Raw genomic sequence first — 18,110 nt, forward strand, 5'->3', positions numbered from 1 at the left:
ACTGTAGGGATACCTGGTGGCTAAACAAAAGAGGAAACTGTGTGAGGAGAAAGGAAAATAACAAGAATTGCTTCCCTGTGCAGTGGCATTTATTCTTTCCTACTGACCTTGTCCTTTAGCAGTATTTTTTTGCCAGCACCACAGGACATATGTTAACGCGTTGTGTAAAAGTATTCACGGCAGGTTAAGTCGACTTATTTTGCAATCAACAATTTCTGTTCCATGCAACGCAGTGTTGTAATCGTCTTGCAGACTTTCCAGAGAGAAATGCCCTTCTTGAGTCCCACAGTTTAAAAACACGCAGCTTAACTGTTAATCTCATTTCCATAACTAAAGAAAACCCAGTCAAAACGTACTACAGAAATACTACAGAAAAAATTCCTGTAGTTTGTAGTTTGTCGTATTTTCGGCATGTCGTAATTGTGTTGTTTGTCTTGTGTAGTATTTCTGTAGTCTGCGTTGTGTAGTGTGTAGCAATTCTGTAGTCTGTCTTACGTAGTGTGTCGCATGTCTGTAGTCTGTTTTTTGTAGTGTGTCGCAAGTCTGTAGTCTGTTTTTTGTAGTGTTGTCCTTCTGTAGTCTGTCTCCTGGTGTGTAGTATTTGTGTAGTGAGGTGCATTTCTGTAGTCTGCCTCGTCAAGTAGTTGCTATTGATAAATTAACATACAGCTGCGGAGCACCAGCCTAGCTCTGCATTCCATGCATTCTTAAGTATGGCCATGCACATCAAAAACACCTTACTTGGGGCAAAACAATTTATTAGCACAATACTCCCGGCTGATGACGTTCCTTTTTCTTTTTTCTTCTGCTTGTGCAAGTTCAGCATGCCCTAGCTGAAGAAGAGAAAGACTGTGAGACTGCATGCTCATAAGAAATATACGTACGAATTCCAGAGCTCATAAGTATACAACGTGTCAACAAAATGTCACCTAGCTATGCAGACCACTGCAGAATTCGGGAGACATCTGTTGACTGCAACAACACATTTCGCATGCACTGCATAGCTCGAATGACCAATTATGAAGAAAACCACACCATTTTTATAAGCACAATATGCTTCCTTGATAACAGATAGTGAACTCTCACCTATCCTGATCTTGTTAACTTGGCAATTTAGTCAACTTAGTGCTAGCAAAAGTGCATACCTCCAATGATGTCCAATGCTTGTTAATTGGAGGCACTTATTTGTGCACCAATAATTACAGATCTCAGGCTTTCGCAACTCCTAGATTTAAGCGATGCAATGCTTGGCAGATCAGTGGTGCACGAGATGGATGAGAGGCGTTAGTTTTTTCCTGCCTGCTGGCTGCATTGCAACAGGTAGAACGAAAGGAAGAAGATGGTTTGCACGGTATAAAAAAAAAGAACAAGCCAACAAGGGTAAATAGGGTACGCCTCAGGTCGCAGATGAGCCAACGTTTCGACAAGTGGACATGCCTTCGTCTGGGCATAGCGATCATCACTGGCAGGGGTTTAAATACGCTTTTGCTTCCGAAGAAGAAAAGCTGGGGAGGGGAAATTGGGTGCGAAAGAGTGGGGAGGAGAGGATGGGTGAGAAGAAAGTGGGTCATGAAGTGGGGAAAAAAAAGACATCTTGAGTATGTACTTATCAGCCATGGAACCAGGGATTCTGTAGCCTGCAAAAGAAGTAAAAGCGGCAGTACCAGGAAAAAAAAAAGGACTACTATGCTGGTTAGGTGATTAGTCACCACTAAAGACTGTTTGGTGAAGATACACCTTACAAAGGGAGGCTATGCAAAGGGCCCTGATAAGGCATATATCTAGGGGGACAATTTTTAAAAGGAGGGGGTAGGGCGGGGAGTACATAGTCACAGGATAATAATCGCATAGTGAAAAATAATAATAACCTTAAGTGTGTATCTCAACCTGGAACCGGAGATCCTGTAGCCTACAAAAGAAGTAAAAGCAGCAGTACCAGGAAAAAAAAAGAGAAAAAAATCATAGTACTGGGTAGATGATTAGTCACCACTTCCATGGGTTTGGTGCAGATACACCTTACAAAGGGCCCTGATAAGGCATATATCAAAGGAGGACAATTCTTAAAACTTTCTGTGAAGGGGGGGGGGGGGGATTACAGTCATAGGATAATAAGCGCACAGGGAACCAACACTGACATGAGAAAAAAAAAGAAAAAAAATAATAATGATAATAAAAAAAATATGTGAGGACAAATTCAAGCAAAAAGTGATAAGGAGGAAAGGTGTTTAGAGGAACGTGTAGGGTTAAGCTATTGCGGAAGGGAATAGGGTGTACTTGCGTTGTGAATAAACTATACAATTAAGGCTATGTGAGATTGTTTTTCCGAATAGTTATGATGGAGAGGGAATATACGTAAGGGATTCTAGCGTTTCCTTAGATATATTTATTCCCGCTGGTTCCAATGTTCTAAATTTATGAATTAGATACGCTTCTCTATATTTTCTGTCCCTTGCAGATTTAAAGCCAAACTGGAGAATATATAATTTAATTTCTTCGAACTTATGGTCTTTCTGATTGAAATGCTGGGAAACTGCTTTCGGGAGGTTTTTGCCTACGTCTGCCCGATGTCCATTAAGCCGCATGTTCATTGGTTGTCCTGTCTCTCCGATGTACTGTTTATGACAAAAGGAGCATTCTGGAAGGTAGATAACGTTTGAAGATGTGCAGTTAAAGCCTGATTTCATGTGAAAAGTGAAATCGCTTGCATTGCTTTTAACCGTGGTGTCTTTTTGTATATGACTGCACGTCTTACATCTAGGTCGAGAGCAAGGGTGTGGTTGTGTTGGATGCTTGTTGTCGAGTTTAGAATGTACTAGAATATCTCTGAGGTTCGCGTTACATTTGTATGTCACCCTTGGTGTCTCCGGAAATATTTTCTTGAGGCGTTCATTACACGTTAGCGTGGAATGGTATTTCCGCAGAATATTGTTTATGTTTGGAAGGGCATTGGAGTATTTATTAACAAAAGAAGGCTGTCGTTCGGTGTTGGCCTTTGGTCGTTTCGTGAGCACACCGTTGCGGTTTAAAGTGCTTGCTTTTTCGAGGGCCGTATCAAGGGAGTTACGGGGATAGTTCCTCAGGATTAGTGTTGCTTTCAATGAATGTAGTTCGTTTAGGTAGTCACTATCATTGCTACATATTCTTCTAAGCCGTGTCGCCTGTCCTACAAATATTCCTTGTTTACAATGTCTCGGATGATGACTCGTAAAATGTTCTATGTCACCAAGGGTGACATACAAACGTAACGCGAACCTCAGAGATATTCTAGTACATTCTAAACTCGACAACAAGCATCCAACACAACCACACCCTTGCTCTCGACCTAGATGTAAGACGTGCAGTCATATACAAAAAGACACCACGGTTAAAAGCAATGCAAGCGATTTCATTTTTCACATAAAATCAGGCTTTAACTGCATATTTTCAAACATTATCTACCTTCTAGAATGCTCCTTTTGTCATAAACAGTACATCGGAGAGACAGGACAACCAATGAACATGCGGCTTATTGGACATCGGGCAGACGTAGGCAAAAACCTCCCGAAAGCAGTTTCCCAGCATTTCAACCAGAAAGACCATAAGTTCGAAGAAATTAAGTTATATATTCTCCAGTCAGGCTTTAAATCTGCAAGGGACAGAAAATACAGAGAGGCGTATCTAATTCATAAATTTAGAACATTGGAACCAGCAGGAATAAATATATCTAAGGGAACGCTAGAATCCCTTAAGTATATTCCCTCTCCATCATAACTATTCGGAAAAACAATCTCACAGCCTTAATTGTACAGTTTATTCACAACGCACGTACACCCTATTCCCTTCCGCAATAGCATAACCCTACAGGTTCCTCTAAACACATTTCCTCCTTATCACTTGTTGCTTGAATTTGTCCTCACATATTTTTTTTATGATCATTATTTCTTTCTCTCTCTTTTTTTATTTTTTCATGTCAGTGTTGGTTCCCTGTGCCCTTATTATCCTGTGACTGTATCCCCCCCCCCCGCCCCCCTTTGCAGAAAGTTTTAAGAATTGTCCTCCTTTGATATATGCCTTATCAGGGCCCTTTGTAAGGTTTATCTGCACCAAACCCGCCTAAGTGGTGACTAATCATCTACCTGGTACTATGATTTTTTCTCTTTTTTTTTCCTGGTACTGCCGCTTTTACTTCTTTTGTAGGCCACAGGATCTCTGGTTCCAGGTTGAGATACACACTTAAGGTTATTATTATTTTTCACTATGCGATTATTATCCTGTGACTATGTACTCCCCGCCCTACCCCTTCCTTTTAAGAATTGTCCCCCTAGATATATGCCTTATCAGGGCCCTTTGCATAGCCTCCCTTTGTAAGGTGTATCTTCACCAAACCGTCTTTAGTGGTGACTAATCACCTAACCAGCATAGTAGTCCTTTTTTTTTTCCTGGTACTGCTGCTTTTACTTCTTTTGCAGGCTACAGAATCCCTGGTTCCATGGCTGATAAGTACATACTCAAGATGTCTTTTTTTCCCCACTTCATGACCCACTTTCTTCTCACCCATCCTCTCCTCCCCACTCTTTCGCACCCACTTTCCCCTCCCCAGCTTTTCTTCTTCGGAAGCAAAAGCGTATTTAAACCCCTGCCAGTGATGATCGCTATGCCCAGACGAAGACAAGTCCACTTGTCGAAACGTTGGCTCATCTGCGACCTGAGGCGTACCCTATTTACCCTTGTTGGGTTGTTCTTTTTTATACCGTGCATTGCAACAGGTGATGTTCGTTTTGCTCTCCTCTCACTGGCAACATATCAGAAGAGCTCGACGAGGAAGACGATCACCACACCCATGATGACAATCATTACCTGCTACTGTGATGCTGAACAAATTATAACAGCCAACCACTTAATTCTGCCTAAACTGGACAAATGAATCAAACATGACCATGAGAAGATATTTACCGCCGCAGGTTACAGCACTTCTCGCCAGGTACCTTGCCACCTTTATGTAGCGCTTCTGCAGCTCATCGGCAGGGCAGGCCTTTGCCTTGAGGTAGTGCCACAAGGAATCTGCAAAATTAGGTAATAGGTAATATCAGTGTGGTTAAATATCAATATTACAATCTGACTAGGTTCAAAACTACAAACACTCATCCATAATACCACAGTGCAGATACAACCTGCAAAGTAATATAGGAACGAAGTGAAAGCAAGAACAATGCATGCAGAATCAATGACTGATACAACTCGACTATTTACACAATTACCGTAAGGGGATGGGGAACAATAACCATTTGGACAACAAATAATTTAATGCAATTAGAAATTGTGGCACTGTTTGCACTATATACTACAGAAACTAGTGCAATATGGATTGCAAGGTAAGTCTGCATCAATTATCGACATCACAAGGCTAGTTACTTCCACTGTAGGACAAAGTACTGCTCCACTGATTTTAAATTATCACTGTTTTGCTTTACCTGCAGCCATCTGCCCTGCTTCAAGCATACTAATCATATCTCCCAACCAAATTCTTTTCTATTCACAGCTTACAATTTCCTCCTGTCTGAAACTGCTCTGCTACTCAAACTGACCACAAGTTTCTCTTATACCCTAGTTACTCGGCTAGCTTAATCACGGCTACCGAACTTAACCATGGTTAACTGCCAATCGCGGTTCGCTGCTGTTACACAGCTCACTGCCGTTCTCAGTTACAGCAGCTATTGCCCATTAAGTACAACAGCTGAAGTGACGCCGTGATTGGCAGATTGAAGCTGCATTTACAAATATCCTATTTATAAATGGTTCCCGGAGTGTCGTACCGACGAGGTGCCAACAGCGTGGTCAAGCACCACACAAGGGCAGCACCTCCTCGACCACCGTAAACATCATTGCGGTGGCCCCTCCTCCCGCAAACCATACGCGAACAAAACAGCATATCGCTAGTGCCAATGTCAGAAATGAAGCGAGCAAAATTTGTTGGTGTCTGGAATACTGAGTAGATTACCAAAATTGAATCACTCTTGAGAATCGCTGACCAGTGGCAAATTGCTGCTAAGAGCGATAACCGCGACAAGTAAGTTTCAACTCAAGCCAAAGCCAGCTGCCGCCAGTGCAGATTGGGCTCAACCGTCCTGCTTGTACTAGCTCTGCGACTTTTGCTTTGCAAAAGTTAACCATATCATTCTTTTACTATGGCAGATTAGGATTCAGAAAGGTAGTTTCATAAGTAGACCAATTAGGAAAGCGTCGCTCAGTACCAAAGCGCCGACCGCCGCTTGTGCTTAGAAATGGTTTGGATTATGCCTGGAGAGTAGTTCAGCACTTTTTATTTTATTTATGGCGCTGAGTTTGCCACACGGCATAAAAGGTGGTGGTAGAGTCACAGGAATGTGTGGAGTGCGGCCATGTGCAAGAAGTCACATAAACTGCACGCATAAATGTTGTTTGTTATCCATAAGTGGAAATGAGAGTCATTAGTCGGTGCAAGTCCAGCTTTTCGTAAAATGATCTTGCGTATATGCAAAGTTCCTGGGCATATCCATATTAGATGCCAGACAGTGGTGTCGCAAGCGGGTTCTTCGCAGTGTGGGCATTTGTCGGGAACTGAAATAGTAGTACTTTGCCACTGGTGTTAGTTCAGCACTTCTGAAGCCGATTACTGCTGGAATTACCCGGAAAAGAGCTACATTGGCATCTTCGCCATGACTTCAACAGTGCGTGGCTACAGTACATGGGTGGCTGTAGTAACTGATTAAGTAAAATGAATACGAAAAAGTTTAATGTATAACAAAAAGGTCAACACTGTTAAACTTCTGGGTCAATTGCTAGCGCATGAAAGGAGGACAATGATATGAATGACTTGAAGTGTGCTTTTCATATGACGACTCTTTTTGATAGACTTTCCGCTGCTCCAAGCACCAATTTACTCTAAAGAACAAGATTACCTCGGAAAAAGACTGCAGCCATGACATTAGGAGCCGCCTGCTTGTGGGAAAGAGAGCAGTGGTTAGCCTTGACCGCCTAGTAAGAGCAGAGATATTAGTCTGCCAACCAAGATCCGTATAACTCGTGCTATGGTCTTTCCAGTTGTGATGTATGGATGCGACAGTTGGACTGTGAAAAAGGCTGACCGCCGAAGAATTGAGGCGTTTGAATTGTGGTGTTTGCAAAGACTCTTGAGAGTTCCTTGGACTGCCAGAAGATCAAATCAGTCGATATTGTCGACCATAAACCCTGACTGCTCATTGGAGGGTCAAATTCTAAAGTTAAAGCTCAGCTACTTTGGTCGTCTGATGAGAAGAGAGGAGTCGCTGGAGAAAGATTTGATGTTGGGAAAGGTTGACGGTCGCCGGAGAAGGGGTAGGCAGTGAACGCGATGGTTAGATGGCATCCTCGAGGCACTGCAGATGAAGTTATGTGATGTTAGGAAGATAGTGAGAGACCGGAAAGCGTGGCGTGACATGGTCCATAGGGTCACGAAGAGTCGGACACAACTGAACGACTGAACTGAACTGAATAGGGAACTAGGAATCATATTTCTAGCCCTATGTACCTAACACTGAGGAGACAGAAATTCATCGTATAGTTCTTTGTAACATTTTCTTATAGTGCGCTGCCAAGCTTTCATCTTGGTCGATAAAAAAAGTGTCACGCCTGTTTCCTCGTATAGATGCATCAATGTCATTCACAGGTTAATATACACATGAAGGCTTTTAGGAGTGCTCTTATTTTGTTCTTTTCGCTGTATAGGAGAGGTGCATGAGCACAACTGCAATGTTCTCCATGAGCGCATAGCAAAATTTGAGCAATCTGCCATCTTTTTTTATTATACTTGGAACATTTTTATTTAAATTCAAATCATCTTATAACTGCTTATTTTGCAACCCTCATAACCGAATCCACTTTGGGGCATTAAACTCCATATACCATATGTACCATACTTAAATATACTGTTCGATCAGAGTTAGGTTTTACGTGAATATTGAATTCGTTCTGCAGGTTCCTGATGACTTTCAAAAGAAAATTTATTGATCTGAGAAATAACACTGCATAACCTTGCCGGGATACTAATGATGCTCACTCCCTTTATAGGGCTGGTTATGAAGTCACTCATTGAAACTCGTGAAAGTGAAAACAGAAAAGCTACATCAGAAGACAGCGCCTGTTTTGGCAATATCGGGCTGCAGTGTCCGCTTAAGATAACTACAGTTACCTTGGCAGCAGCTTTTGTGTCCTTTTCTGTACGAACACATGGGCACTGCAGGTGAATGGGTTGTCAAGGAGTTTTGATTAAACTTCTTATGAATGGACAGTATATAAAACAAAACGTCCACAAACTGCAGGTGTTTGCTATTGCGCTCTTCGCTGTGCGGCCAAAAAGTAGGTGCGACAATTAAGGGTTGTGAACTACCTGATCAAGTTGCAGTGCAGATGTGCAATGCATGATAGCTGCAAAGGCAATTCGTCGCTGAAGGGTCTACTTGTAGTGCTCATGCTGCCCTTTGCACTCATCTTTATCAGACAGTAAGAAACATATGAAAACAGGTGCCATTTTCTTTCTTGTGCCTCGTGGTGTAACTGACCGCACCACAGCTTGCAGGAATACCCAGAACTATGCTTGAAAACCAAACAGACGGCTAGGGTTTTTGCCTACACCCCAAAAGTCGCTGCTGTCACCAGTGCCACCGCATCTCCACTGATTTCACTGGCTGACGCTTGTCTATATAGTACCAAAAGTGTGAGCAAAATGGCATCTAGCTCTGCAGACCCCTGTAGAATTAGGGAGCCATCAGTTTACAAGATAGAACACATTTCGCATGCGCTGTACTACTCTAATGTTCACTTATGAAGAAAACTGCACCATTTGTTATAAGCAAAATGCACTTCCTTGAACAGCATGTGGGACGAAATGGTGCATGATACCCAGAACAGCAGTGCAATGACAACAAACACGAAAAGAGAAACACTGCACAAGCACACACTACCAATTATAACACAAAACAGAACCCCAGCTTTCACTTTCACACCCAAGTGCATCACACTAAAACAACTCTTCTTTCCTAAATACTCAGATATACCTGGCCAACAATAGATGTTAGTAACCCTCCCCTCCAAGGGGAGGGGTGGACTTTTTTTTTTATTTCCCAAACTTGCCATAAGGCATACATAGAAAATGCTTTACATAATTTTTGAAATAAAGTTTGCGAAATAAAAAAAAAGTTCACCCCTCACATTGTCTGCGCAAGACAGTTACAACTTCTGCCACTTAGACACACACTAAAAGATCACCACACATCTGCAGCTGCCATGAATCACGTTCACTCACAATACATCTAAAAAGAGAGTTCAGTTCATGAGTCTTAAAAGGAAAAAACACATCAAGGCAACCCTTCTTGCAGTCGCTGATCACTTTGGCCAATCTGCTCAGCTGCAGTTCTTTACATAACATGATGACATTTGCTCTAATAGCTTTCTTCTGCACAAGCAGAAAATTCTTAATTCTTCCTAAAATTCTTCACGGTAGCCTTCTTTTCATATAGGCCAGCCAGAACCACTTTGAAGCCCCCTTTTTCCATTTGAAGAAGACGAAGGTTATCATCTAAAAACATTATTTAGAGTATGTTCCTGCAGTACTAGATCCATCTTCCGAGAAGTCCTTGGGGTACAATCCAGCCCATCCAATATTCCCCTCATGCACCACACAACCCTGGTGGCTTTGCAGTGGTTCCGGCTACCCAATACTAACAGAAGGTGACCCAGGCAATTAAGAATTGTGTACTTGTATAGAACAAAGCTAGTAGATCAAAAGCCATCGCAGTATGTAATTAACTGCAGCTGACCAGATCGGCCAAGGTGATCAGTGATTGCAAGGGTTGCCTTGATGCATTTTTTCCCTGTTAAGACTCAAACTGGATTTGCCTTTTAGATGCATTGTGAGTGAACGCAATTTGTGGCAGCTCCAGATGTGTGGTTGGTTTTTTAGTTTGTGTCTCAGTGGTGGAAGTTATGAGTTCTGTTTGGATGATGTGAGTGATGGATTTGGTCTTGTATTCACTGCTTGGACGATACCTGGGATGTGAGGGTTGCAAACATTTACTGTTGGCCAGACATATCTGCTTAGGAAAGAAGAGGTGTGCGAATATGAAGGACTTGTGTGTAGAGAAGGAAGTTGTGCTTGGGCATTAAAGACGAAGTTTGCATTCTGTTTTGTATTACAGTTGGTAGTGTATGCCTGTATTGTGTTTCATTCATAGTGTTTGTCTTTGTTGCACCACACTTCCTTGAGGTAAGGTAGTGAGCTCACATTTATACTCATCATGTTAACTCAGAAAGTCAGTCAACTTGGACTCTGCATGTTTCTAGCAAAAGTGTATAAAACTCAATGGTGTTCAATAGAGACATTTAGTTCCACACCAGTCAATACAACATTGGCATTCATAAAACCTAGCTTTGAGCAGTGCAATGGTCGGCAACTCAGTGGTGCAAAGGATAGACGAGAGGTGTTGAGAGTTTTTTCCTGCCTACAGGCACATACTTTGCTGACTGCATTGCAGTAGCTAGTGTTCCTGTTGCTGGCTTCTTACTTGAGAAATATGAGAAATGTTTAACAGCAAAAATAATTCAACAAATGATGAGAATCATAAACTGCTACTTGTGAACAAATTATAGCAGCCAAGCACTTCTGCAACCTAGAGTAGCTCATCTGGAATGGGAGGGTGAGATCGCAATCAACCCATCAAGTTGACCCTTGGAACAGAGCGGCATCAGAGCTGCCATCCCTAAGCCGAGTAATTTGGAGGGGTTGTTAAAAGGGCTTTACATCTGTGTCTTGTGCTTTCACACAATGCAGTAGCTTAGTACTGCATGCTGATTCATATGTGCCAGATGATAGAGGCGAAAATAAGAAATTAGTCATTTAGCAAATAGCAAAGTGCCCAGAAGAAATGAGCATGGGCAGGACATGTAGTGTGAGGAGAGGATAACCAATGGACGCTTTGCATAACAAACTGGATTCCAAGGGAAGGAAAGCTTAGCAGGGGCAGCAGAAAATTAGGTGGGTGGATGAGGTTAAGAAGTTCGCAGGGGTCAAGTGGATGCAGCTAGCACAGGACCGGGTTAAATGGAGGAATATGGGAGAGGCCTTCGCCCTGCGGTGGGTGTAGTCAGGCTGATGATAATGATGATGAAGGTGCATGTATATGATTGACAATCTTGTGAAATGAAAATAAATATGTAAAATAAATATCAATGAGACAGCTGCACAGTGCAGTAGAGAACTACATTGACTGCCGAGAGAGCTAGCCTTGAAGACAGAATGTGGAGCTCGAAAGGCTGCCCACATCACCATCACACTACCTCTCAGCAGGAGTGACTTGTGGTCAGTGGGCTGCCAAAGCTCAATAAATCAGGAAGACTGCATTTGTAATAAATGCTCAAACTCATTAAGTTACACTTATTGAGTTATGTTTATTTTTCCCTCCCAAGGAATAAATACTGGTGCAAAAGCGCTGAAGACCATCTAAGATTACCATAAAACCTCCAATATTTTTTTCGGTATAATGAGCAGAAACACACCTTTTGACTGCTTTCCTGCCTGTTGTGAGACTGCAGCATCACCCAAAGAGGCCTTGGCACTCACAGTGGTTCACTGTTATTGAAACAAAAACAACAATTAGTGTTTTGCACACACAAATGTTCTACCCATAAAAAGGTTTTTTAAATGTGCAACAACAGCACAGCCCATTCTAGTAAAAAAAAATGTTTTTCTTTAGCTACAGTAAAAGAAAATTTTAGCAGTGACAGAACAGCTAGCATGAACAGAACAACTTTGAAGGAAATATTTAAGATCCGTCATAACATCAATTATGATATACTAAAAGACGTGGCTCATGAAAGGGGTGCGTGAGGTGTAGTCCGCACAGAGTGCAGCGCTCAGAGGGTGCAGCTGGGCAGTGAAAGAAAGGAAGTGGTGGGGAGCAAAATGAATTATTGTGTAAAAGCGCGTATTGGTACTGCTTAGACACTGACTGGAGAATGTGACCTTCTCGTAAACTAATTGTTCTGTTTGGAGTTCTTGAAAACACAGGCCTTAGTTTATGCCAGACTCCATGCCAAATTAATGTTGAACTGGGCCTGTGCATGCGGGTGCACCCTGAAAACACCAGCATTAATCTGATACCCATCAGAAACCCCTGCACAAAAGCATGTTAGACGACACCAGTCAGCAGCCGTACTGCCATGCCTCTTTTTCTTTATATGCAGTTCAGTCTCCTTTCCCAAGCGGGCATTGCTGGCAGTATCTCTCAGGCAGTTGTCTTGTTCATTTATCTCCTGTGCCTTTCTCGCTCCTCGATCCAGTCCCATCCGCCTCACAATTTCAAAACGCCGAAAGGCACAGAATGCCTGTTGTTGAGTGGAATGGCAAGTCAGATCATGACGTGCTGACCACAAAAAAAATATGAGAAGGAGGGCACTTTTAGAAAGGCCAGGTGCTTTAAAAGGAGAATTGAGAATGTACCCAAGGGTGCTCACGTAGTGCATTATTCTCTCTGGAAAAAGCAAAGTCATCGTTAAAATGAGAAATTCAACTCAAAGCATTAACAAAATTGAGCCTGGGGATGCCCCCTGTCTCCCAGCTCCAAAAGGCCATTTGGCGCTCAACATTTTTTGTTGGTATGGCACCAATCAGCATTGGTAACTTTGCAGTCTAGATGCGGAAATCAGTCTGCACCTTTTTGAGGTACAAGTGGACTTCCAATACTTCTCATACTGGGCAATCACCTGTCTTAATTAAGCCACTTAGTTAAGTCAATGAATTTCCTCGCAACTTACACATGCTAGTGCTTCTGCCTTTTTTGGAAATATGTTCTTTTGACGTAATGTTTTAATGAATTGTCATTCCTGGGACAATATCGCTGCGTCTAAGGGTTAAAAAAAATACACTTTACTTGCTCTGCATGGTTGGGTGCAAAAGCAAGCTTGACTTCAAAGGAAACCATGAGGACAGAGAAGGAAGTTACGATTTGGTGCTTAAAACATGGGGAGGGAGAAAGGGTGCCGCTCCTTTGCACCAGGTGCGGGTGACCCTAGAGACGCCAGTGCTAAAAGAAACAAATGCATTCCTGTAAAATGTATCTTTTAATTGAGAATATATTTTGAAAAATCTTCAATCGTTTTGTGGAAAATTCTTTTCACCATATCCAGAACAGCTGCTCCTGAACAAATTTACGACTGTGTATCGGTGAAACAGTAGCAACAGCCAGAAAAGTAAACTATTGCTCAAAGCAGTGAGACTGCAACTCGACACTATTACATCGCACCACTGGCTTGTGACAGTGTACTCAAGTTCCCATCTTAGCATCTTCTTTAAGGAGAAGTACATATGCCCTCATAACCCCGTGTACATTCCCCCTCCCTCGTAACTTAACGAGATTGGAGGAGGTTTCCCTTAGGAGGATAAGAGCTGGGGCGGCCCTTACCCCGTCGGTAACATGCCGATGGCAATCTCAAGCAGACATTGGACCAACCACATGCCCGAAGTGTTCCACACCAGCTGAAGAAGTGAGCATTCGCCACCTGCTGCGGACTTGTGCAGGGACAAAGGCATCAAGGACACAGATTCTGCGGGAAGTGGGACTAACCACAACAAGGGAAGAGGACTTCTCTAAATGGCTCACCGACAACAATAAGAGCGGGCACCTGCTCCGGTTCCTTACGGAAAATATTTTACATCAGTTTCTATAATATGCCTTCTGGCAAGCTTTCGATAAAAAAAAAGTGATGACAAACTTCCCCTTCCCTCTCAAAGCCGCCTGCCAAGCTTGATAAATTTCTAGCGTGCTATCCAGCTGTCCTGATGTTGATGGTCATGACATCGAAGAGCGCACACCACCAGTGAGAAAGCGCATCGTGCTGTCGCAGAGTTATCGGACAGCCGAAATTAAGTGATGTTTTTCCTGTTTATTTTTTTTTAATATCTTGAAGTTATTGTCAGTCACATACATCCCATCCTGCCAGTTTGGGCAACACGACCTAAGGCATTGCATCAGCCATTAACATGCTCACTTGTTCTTTAATACTCTCTTCAGCATTGTTTCTGCAATGTGTTCGACATTTTTTTCAGTGAGTCCCCTGACAACAGCTTCAGTTTAATGGCTGGATACATTGTTCCTTATGCAAATGTCATGAGGAGATTGTTAGGAATATGAATCACAAACATAATCTTCATTATGAAAAATGAAAGGTGATAAATAATAGTATCTGCTACCAAAAACCCAGTTCACACTGGAGGAACACATCAGCGGCATGAACAAAACACATTTGCCAGCAAGCCAGAAATGTTTTCACTACAAACTTGTTTCCAAAGAGCTGAGAAACAAGGCACATTGCCGGGGTGTTGCCTCGGGCAACGAAAACTAAATGCAGACACCGTCCGTCAGCATTATTTGATTTTTTCGCCAGCTGAGCAAAACTTCCGGCAACAACACACCACCACAGCATGCACTTAAAGGTAACTGACCATTTTTTAACAGTTTCCATGCATCAAGACAGCACTTAAAGAAAACTCTTCTTCGTCGCTTTGTTGCATGACGTAGCATGGCGCCTTGCAAGCAGTCAGACAAGCTGCCGATGAAACCAGCTGTGCTGGTGCCGCATGTTTCCCTTTCTCCTCCATGCACAGCATTTGACCCCAGAAATGAGCACGCAGGCAGTATGGGACTATACGAGTGGCTATGCTTGAGGAGCAGTAAGGGAGCACTGTCAGTTTTTTTTTTTCAGTGAGACAAGGAGCTCGCCAAGTGTTCCCGTAGAAATTTCCACTGTGTATCTGGGTGACAGGTACATATTTCCAGACAGTTATTGTTAAAGTGGCGAGATGGTTGCCAAAGCTATGCAAATGTGCTGTTGGCAGACAAAGGTTGACCAAATGTTTCTGCAGTGTGAACCAGGCATAACAGTTTACTTAGTGTGACAATATGCTTCTATCAAAAACAATGACTTGTTTCAGCAGACTTGGCACTGAGTCTGACGGTAACTTTTTACTGGACTAAGGATACTCCTATAACGGATAAGATTCTCTATCTGGTTTCATCCAAAAACTTTATAACTTACCATATGAGATCTACATGCTGCTAAAAATATGCCACGGCACCTAATTTAAACAGTGCTAAGAGGACTCACTGAGCAGAATATCAAGCGCATTTGCAGAGGCAATAATAAAGACAGTATCCAAAAAGAAGTAGCACTGCAGCAAAGCACGCCATCTCTTGCTGTACTGGGTTGAAGTGCACATTGCGATAGCCACCGATGCTGCATCTCGGGTAGTTTTCCGGCATACCTGGCTGCAGTACCTCGTTCTTTCAGCAGTTTGATAGATCACGGCCGTCCCACTGCTTCGCCACAGTGCAATATGCACTCCTCTTCATTACAACCATGAACAGCAGAGCTGCCGAATGCCACACTAGAAACTTGTCTGGCAATCCCCCGTGCAAGAGTGAGAGCGAAATTTTTTATAACTCATGGCACTTTGGCCACAAGCAAGCGGCACTATACAACAGTGTAGCACTACTGATTCTCTGTGGCAATGAGTGGTGGCCAATTTAGTTTTTTAGCCGACAATACATACCATATACTAGATAGTATGTACAAGGCTGAAGCATTTATGTTCTTATGATTTTAGCAAAATTCATAAAAATTCTGTGCCTGTGAGAACATGCAAATATCTGAAAAGCATAAACATTTCCTACCTGATGGCTGTGGCAGAGGTAGAAGTGGTACAGTGCTGCTGTGGGACCTATGGTTTGTACTAGCTGAAGGCTGGTTCGGGACTGAAAGGTAAAGAAATACAGCGAATTGTTTAATTTCTAACAGATATCTCTCACACTTTCGAAATTTTGCCACACTCTACAACTAATGTTTATGCAACTCAAGCGGGGAGGAAGTAAAAAATTCCCCTCATCTAAAGTTTTTTTATTTCTGAAGACCACTGGTACTATTTTACCCTCCACCTCTGTAAGAGGACACTTCACAGACACTGACAAATGAGTTTTAAAGGACACTGAAAAGTCAGGTTACACTAGCATGGCCCTAAAGCCACTACGCTAGCCTTATTGGTTATTCATTTACTTTCATTTACAGTTTATAGTACATACCACCCTGTTTAGCATGCAGTCGGTTCATGCATTTGAATCCTTAGATTTAGAGCAGGAAGGTACTTTACAAACGTTATGCATATTTGTAAAGAACATGAGAATATCTTTAAAAGCAAAAACTCACACCTGGTGGCTACAGTGGAAGTATGACCAGTGCAGTGCTGCTGGGGGAACTATGGCTTCTATCAGCTAAGGCTGGCTTGGGACTGAAAGTTAAAGGAGCAGATAAGATGGTTTCATTTCCAGCAACTACCTCTGAAACAGCATTCTAAATTATTCACTCTTTTTCAACTTAGGTGTATGCTATTTGGCTTCTTACATTTGCTTTTTAATTCCCATGGCTGAGTACTTGCAATTGTTGAAAACCACTGGGACAATTTTACACTCCTTCAAAGTAAGCGGGCACCTTAGTGGGACTGAAAACTAAATTGAAAAGGGCACTAAAAGGAAATGGTGAGTCAGGTTGCACTGATTGCCATACATCAGATGACAACAAATATGCTCTGTACCAAATATTTGCCTTTATAACCAAGATATTTGTATTAAGGCAAAAACCTGCAGCCCCATTAGAGGCACATTTCTCAGGGCGGTCATGAATGACATAAATATGACAGCTCGCAAGGAACAACTTTAAGCTTGTCAGCGGGAAACAGCTATTGCAATATGAGGACAGTAGAGTGGCAATTCAAGAAAAGAATTCAGTTTGCACCTCTGCACCTTGATAAAGCAAGTAAAGCAGTGGCACTTCTCTGCTGCTTAGCAGTTACACAACAACTTAGCTTCTGCAGATTAGTTACCCTAACAATCGTATGAAAGCATTGTTATCAGGCAAAAGGCCAGTCAATTGCTAAAAAAAATATTGAAAGCATCGTTGCAAGGCAAAAGGCCAGTCAATTGCTAAAAAAAAATTAATGAAAGCATCATTGTCAGGCAAAAGGCTAGTCAGTTGCTAAAAAAGAATAATGAAAGAATTGTGTTTTGAAAAGAATTGTTGTCACGCGAAAACCCAGTCAATTGATAAAAAAAAATTAATGAAAGAATTGTTTCGTGTCGCCGCTGGTATGCGTGCCGCTACAGGGATTCTACTACCTCCAAAACCTCGCCGCACGCTCGTCGGACCACCAAGACGATTCGCACTGCAGCCCCGTGTGACAGTGCAACCAGAGCTCGTGCTTCTATAGGGCGTGGGGGCGATCTTTCCTCTCTCTTGCGTGCACTCCCTGCTTCTGCACTGCACATGCGGTTCTTTGACTTTGTGAAACTAAAGTAGGCTATGCCCAGTCGAAAAAGACGACAGAAATTTCTGTAGTACTACAGAAATTTCTATCGCGCTACAGAAATGTTTGATGTTACTACAGATATTTCTGTCGCGACAACAGAACTTTTGTTGTTACGTCAGAACTTTGTGTCGTTACGACAAAACATTGTGTCGTAACAACAGAACGTTGTGTTGTTACGTCAGAGCGTTTTGTTGTTGCGACAGAACGTTGCGTTGTTACTTCAAAACTTTGTGTTGTCGCAACAGACAACGGAAAGTTTTGACGTAACGACACAACGTTCTGTCTGTTGCGACAACAAAACTTTGTGATGTCGCCGCAGACAACACAGTGTTTTGACGTACCATCACAACAATCTGTCGCAACAACAAAATGTTCTAACGTAACACAACCTTCTGACGTAATTGTCGCGACAACCCAAGGTATGTAGGTGATAGCGGGGTCAGGTAGCGAGGTTACAAGAAAAATTCTATAATGTGTTCTGCAGTGGCAAGCAATTTTTTTTCGCGCATGTAGAACCGCCCATATTTTTCTTGTCCCAAATAAAACATTAGGTTTTTCATTGTTGCGTATCAACATGTTTATTTCAGTTCAAAATACAAAATTCGTAATAAGACACTGAACAGTGTTACAGACAGTTCCATGTAGAGGCTAATTTTTTACCAGCCGTATTTTTTTTTCTGCGCGACTACCTCTCTGCCCTCAGCCG

At 42.4% G+C, this 18,110-nt stretch overlaps 1 long non-coding RNA gene across 1 annotated transcript; it reads right to left on the reverse strand.

Annotated features, from left to right (window-relative positions):
• Positions 1 to 747: 747 nt before the first annotated feature.
• On the reverse strand, positions 748 to 16,305 carry LOC146202033 (uncharacterized). The gene is made up of 5 exons (XR_014701960.1): positions 16,251 to 16,305; positions 15,720 to 15,800; positions 11,548 to 11,620; positions 4,933 to 5,040; positions 748 to 833 (listed from the first exon to the last, which is right to left on the reverse strand). It is a non-coding gene; the product is annotated as an uncharacterized LOC146202033 (long non-coding RNA).
• Positions 16,306 to 18,110: the final 1,805 nt, after the last annotated feature.

Source organism: Amblyomma maculatum, chromosome 1 (genome assembly GCF_055883805.1).
Source record: "Amblyomma maculatum isolate TAMU_Amacu chromosome 1, ASM5588380v1, whole genome shotgun sequence".
NCBI lineage: Eukaryota > Metazoa > Arthropoda > Arachnida > Ixodida > Ixodidae > Amblyomma > Amblyomma maculatum.